The following is a 6,542-nucleotide window of genomic DNA, read 5'->3' as shown; positions in this document are numbered from 1 at the left end:
GAAGATGAGAACCTATGGATTCCTCCAAGGCTAATGAGGTTTGATGGAACAAGACCCCCCCTGAAAAGTCTCTGTGAACTCTAAAAATACTTAACCCAACAAACAGCAGAAAGTAGTTTGGAGTAACCTACACTCAAATTCACAAAATGATTGTTTGTAAATGTCTGTTTTTATTTAAATAAGTATATGATATATAGAAATAAATACTTTACATTGCTATGGACTTTGTTTTAATGATACAAATTTAAGGTGACTTTTGTTATATGTATATTTCTACTCTTGTTTAAGGCACTATATTGTGCAGCTCATTTTAAAATGTAATGTATAATTAAGAAAAATAGATTAATAGAAAGTCATCTATAATAGTCAAACTTGTCATATTAGTTAGGTTTTTCTAGACATACAGAGATACGTTTCAGTTGATAGATAATCTTCAACACTTCAAAGACTTACAGAATATGGCATTTAAAATGTTTTAAGAACTAAGACTTTTCTTGACAGTGAGACACATCTGCTTCTGGCAGCACCAATCTACTTTAAGAGGATGATAGGCATCAAAGAGGCTCCTTATGTAATTTGTTAGCCATCTGGGCAAGAAATTTCTCTTGCCTGGACTGCTGTATAAACTGAACATGCAGGAGCCACAGAAAAAGTGACTGTTGAACTTGCCTAAAGAAGGTGAGACAGTCCTTCAGGGTTTCTGCTTCATGAAAGAGTCTGCCAGGCACTCTACAGGACAGAGAAGAAAGTGACTGACAAATTTTGCCCTATATTGGCAAAGCAGTCTTTCAAATTTCCTGCTTCATGGGAAAGTCTACCAGATACTATGGGCTTGTAGGTTGAAGACGGATGCCCTAACGGTACAGAAGAACTTTGAGTGACTATCCAGGCAGTGAGATATCTCTGTAAATTCTAGAGTTTTGGAAGTTGCTTACAATGCACTTCCTGTTTACTTAGGTAATATTATATTCTTCTGGAGTCTTTGAAGAGTTAAAGACAGAAATAGTTTTCCTTAGTTATAATAAAGGATAAATTAGATATAAAACTTTAGACTCACAAAGTTAGGATAGATAGTAAAGTATTTTCCTTAATTTGCCAAGTGTAAATGAACTAAATATTGTAACTATAATTCTTGCTTGATAACCATTTTGTATATGTAGTTTTACTATGTTAAAGTTAAAAACCTTCCTTTCACTTAGACAGAAAAAGGGAGATGATGTGGGATTCCCCTTTGTATGCTGTGAATATGTTTTATTACCATTAGTTAATAAAGAAACTGTTTCAGCCAATGGCTTAGCAGAGTAAACCAGGCAGGAAATCAGAACAGAGCTAGAGAGAGTAGGCAGAGTCAGCGGGACGTCATGTAGCTACTGAAGGAGACAGACCCCACTGGAACCTTTCCAGTGAGTCGTAGCCTCATGGCAACACACAGATGAATAGAAATGGGTTAATTCAAGATGTAAGAGCTATTTAGAAATATGCCTGAGTCATTGGCCGAACAGTCTTGTAATTAATATAGTTTCTGTGTGATTATTTGAGTCTGGACAGCCAGGAAACAAAGGAGCCATCTCTGCCTACCTAACACAGAAGGCCAGTGCAATTACCAGGTGCATTTAGGATGAACTGTGTGACAAACAATGCTGGCGAGTCTGGTTACCCAAGGTGATGTGTGCTGGGGGTCTATCTGCTCGGGTGTACGGTCAGATTTCTTCCTGTCTTTGCCGGCTCCTTAGCAGATTGCCTTTGCTGCTCCTCACTCTCGGGTTTAATGCGTACTCAGTCATAAAACTGTTTCATTTCTCATCTGCCCAGGTTTCATGCTAAGCACACATTCTACTGCTGAGTTACACCCCAGCCTCAGAGATGTTTATTTTAATCCCACTTCCCCCCCAATATCTTCAGGATCTGGGAAGATAGAACCTCCCGAGGCAAGGTAGCTGTCCAAAGAGCAAACCTGAATGTCCTGGGACATGCCACTCATCTGAGAAAGGATGCCAGCAACAGTGTTGTGCAAATTCGAGTGTGTGGAAGCCAGGGACAGAGTCCAAACACCAACTACGACAGCTACTGACAGAGACTCATGGAAACGCAGGCCTTCGACTCAGCCTGGAAGATGGGCCACCCAGCTTACCTCCTCAGGTTTAAGAGCACAGCTCACATGTGGATCTGGGTCAAATCCATGTTTGGGTGCAGTTGGCACACTCGTGGGCCCAAGAGATTATTTCTAGTGAACTCCCAGGTGGTTTTGACACGCTGTGTCTTGGGAACACATGTTAAGTAGCAAAGGGTTAGGAAAAGAGGAGGAGGAGGAGGAGAATGCAAATGAGGAGAATCAGGCAGGAAGCAGAGGCATGGGGTGGGGGACCAGATGTCACTGCCTGCTCCTAGAGCAGAGGTTCTCAACCTGTGGGTCACGGGCCCCTTGGGGGTTGCATATCAAACATTTATATTATGATTCATAATAATATCAAGCTTACAGTTATAAATTATCAACACAATAATTTTATGATTAGGGGGTCACCCTGACATGAGGAACTGTGTTAAAGGGTCACAGCATTAGGAGGGTTGAGAACCAAGGACCCTGCAGCTGCTGGTAATGTTCTTTGCTCAGGATCTGGATAGAATACTAATTCTGGATTCTACAGGATCCTGCTGTCTTCCCTTAGCACATGGGCTATTGATTCTCCTCAAGACTCTCCTCTTAGACTTCTGGCTAAGTAGGACTGCACAAATGTGGGCTTCTCAGACACTTCCGTAGTGTATGAAAAGCCAGAAATCATCCAGAAATGCTTGAAGGGCAGTTGGTTTCCCATAGACTCTGCTCCCAAGCACTGCGTGTGTTTGGGGAGTAAGTGGGTGGGTTTCTTAGGGATGAGAGACCAGGAGATCTGTGAGTTCGATAAATACAGTGCCTCCATGGAGGACCATCTCAACCCACAGCTATAGGGTCTCACTGGAAGGCACACACATGGCTCCAAAGCTGGACTGTACAAAGAGCTAGCCTTTCTCACTAGGCATCTGCTTCCATCCCCCCAAAACCTTGCCTTTCATGTTGTGCAAAGCTGTGACATTGGAGTGCTACAGACAATCTTTGAATGAAGTCCAAAATGTTTGTCCGTCTGATGGGCCCACCTGTCTAGCTTCGCTCATGCTGGAAAGTGTTCCTATCTCAAGAGGTTTCCCCACCATGAACTTAACCCCTTTGCCCATGTTATCACTCCTCCCTCTGTTCAACAGGTCCCCGGGAGTTCTGCCCAGTGGTTAGTTCCACAGCTAACCACTCTGCATCTGCATCTCTGCATCTGCTTCCATCAGTTATTGGATGAAGGTTTTAGGAGATCATGTCTAGTTCCCCTTCCTATGCAGATCCATGCACATCTCTCTCAGGGTCCTCTTTGTTACCTAACTTCTCTGGGGTTGTAGACTGTAGGCTGATCATCCTTTGCTTTATGCCTAATAGTCACTTGTGAGTGAGTACATACCATATGATTTAACTTTTGGTGAGAAGGCAGAGGCCTTGATAGGACTTTTTAACAGTAGTAAGAAAGGTCTGGGTTTGTGTTGTAGACCCTAAGGAATCCAAAGGACCACAACCCCCTTTGGTGTTGACAGAAAACTGTGTGGCCCTCCAGGACAAAACTGGAAGGCAGAAAAAGAGTAAAGAGACGGCGAGAGAGATGCTGCACTGATGAGGGCACGGGGAGGACCGCAGGGTGGCTTTGGACAGTTGTATTTTGTGTCACCAACCTTTGGACAGCCTGCACTTGGGCCCCCAACCTTGGGCTGGGCTTTACTAAAAAGGGTTTGGCATGGTAAATATGCATGTCTTGTAACTCTACAGTATCTCTCAAGCGGTCAAGAGCCATTCCCAAGAATATTGCTATGTAAACAAGCCCCCTGCCTCTGAGATGCCAGCAAGAGCAGAATCCTAAGCTATCACTATCAGCCCACAAACAGCCCAGTTCCTCACTGACCATCCCTTTGGATTCTTTTCTGACTTCTCTGATTCTTCTGTGTCTCCCCCTCTGCAACATCAGGCATTTGGAAGTAATGAATTGCTCATGTGGGACATTTTATAGTACACGGGATCCTGGGAAGCTCCTTGAAGCATGACATGATGGCTCTTCCTTCCTTAAAGCAGGTATCAGAAGAGGCTTGTTCATAAAGGAACATTTGTACATGTATGTGTTTATGTGTATATGTACATTCATATATTATATCTAGAGAATAATATATACCCACATGCCACTCCCTTTTTAAAAACAAGATTTGATGGGAAACGCTAAATAGTCTACCTGCATCTAGGGACCTGAGGGCTATGGGCTGTCCAGACCAAGTATCCTACATCCAGGAACCCAAGGGCTATGGATTGTTCAGGCCAAGTATCCTACATCTAGGGACCCGAGGGCTATGGATTGTTCAGGCCAAGTATCCTACATCTTGGGACCTGAGGGCTATGGGTTGTTCATCCCCTGCCCCATAGGGGAAGTAGTGGGAACAAAGATGAAGTCACTAGCCTGCTGGGAAGCTGAGTGGCTAGGTCTAAGTACTGTCTCTACTCTCTACTGTGGGGTCTCAGCTGAGACCAGGTGAGCATGCACACCACGCTTGAGCATCCTGCTTATTATATAACACAAGATGCTCCTGCGGTGACTAACCCTTCTTATTCTCCAGTAGAGATCCTCCCCATAACTGAATTTTCACATAACAGGGAATATCACTAAAAACAGAATCATACTTGCGAAAGGTAAAAAAAAAAAAAATCCGCAGAGCATTTATATCCGTGCATTTCCTTCTCATCCATCTCCCGTCCTTAAATTTATCCCAGGATTTGCATTGATTTGCATGTGTATCCCTGTGAAATAAAAGCATTTAAAAGTGAGTGCTTTGGTAGCCTTTGGTACACGCCCAGTTGTCAATCAGCATCTCTACGTGGTTCCAAAACCATCAAGGAGGAAATTCTGTACCATCACGTCACCCCTCTGCTCTCTAAAAGCCAAACTATCTGTTTTCTGCCCCCAAAGATCCCCTTATTTTGTGTATTTCACACAGTGTGTGACCTTTGGTGTCTGACTTCTTTGAATTGGCTACTGTGTGAAAGATATATCAGAACTCACTTCCTTCTGTTGCTGAATAATATTCCACTGGATGAGAATTCGTGTGTATGGGCATTGGGGTCTTCTTACTTTCTAGCTATTTTGAATGTATGGCTTTTATTTATTGTTTGGTTGGGTTTTTTTTCTGCTTGTATATGAAGGAATAGACTTGCCAGGGCATGCTGTAACTATATTTAACGTTTTGAAATGCCACACTTCTTTAAAATAATTTACATATTTGGAATTTATCTCTAGCTTAGTGCAAACAAGAAAATGTTTACTTGGGTATAGGAACTGTCTCTACTCTTTCCCTCTGGGGTCCCTCCTGCTGCTAGGCAGAACACCTGGTGCCATGCATGGGCCAGCTCAAGGTAGGATGCAAGGCAGCTGAAGCTCTCACCGATCCTGAAGGTTCTGTAACATTCTTTATTGAGGTTGAGAGAGTATTTCTTTATCAAATAACTGGAGCTCCTCCACCCCCATCTCTGTCTACTTCCCTCCATCCTTTTCTGCTTTTTTTCTTTTGTTGGGAATTAAACCCACCCCTCAGATGCTGGGCAAGCACTCTACCATGGGACACAAGCAGAACTGAAAAGGTATCCGAGCAACAGTTTTAAAGATAACTAGGTACAATCTGACTGTCTTAGTCAGTGTTCTATTGCTGTGAAGAGACACCATAGCAACCCTTATAAAGGATAACATTTCACTGGGGTGGCTTACAGTTTCTGAGGTCCATTATTGTCATGGTGGGACATGGCAGCGTGCAGGCAGACATGGTGCTGGAGAAGGAGCTGAGAGTCCTACGGCTTGATCTGCAGGCAGCTGGAGTCTGTGTTCCACACTGAGAAAAGTTGTGCATAGGAGACCTCAAAGCCCATCCTCACAGGGACACATTTCCTCCAACAAGGCCACACCTCCTAACAGTGCCACTTCTTATGGAGGCCATTTTCTTTCAAACCACCACAACTACTGAGTCAGGGTTCCCTGATTATGGTTGGAAGACCTGTCAATCAGGCTGGGTCAGAGGGTCTCAGCAAGACTGAGGCCGAAACAAGTTTGTTGCAAGCAATCAGATTTTTTATCCCCTTATCAGAAACAATACAATGGGGGTTGCCGGGAAGAATACAATTGTAGTTGACAGGTTACAACAATGTTGTCTGCAGACTATACAGGGAACACAGGATTAATGTCTAAGACTAATTATGCAGGCAAATTTGCAAATGCTTTGCTGACTGCTAGAGAATACAGAGAAACTCTGGTGTTCTGAATGCTCACTGCCTGAGGGGGTGCCTTGGTTTCTTGGGAACTGAAAGGCACACAGTGCCCCAGGAGCCACAGATTCTAACCTGAAAAAGCTTCGACAAATGCCTGTCAAGGCAGCTGGACCAAGTCAAGGCCACGATTCCCTGCAATTCCAAAGAAGCTCAGGGGATGTGGTCGGAAGTT

This window comes from Myodes glareolus, chromosome 8, assembly GCF_982192425.1.
Source record: "Myodes glareolus chromosome 8, mMyoGla1.1, whole genome shotgun sequence".
NCBI classification, from domain to species: Eukaryota; Metazoa; Chordata; class Mammalia; order Rodentia; family Cricetidae; genus Myodes; species Myodes glareolus.
The sequence above is the reverse complement of the archived record's forward strand: the minus strand, read 5'-3'. Positions refer to the sequence as shown.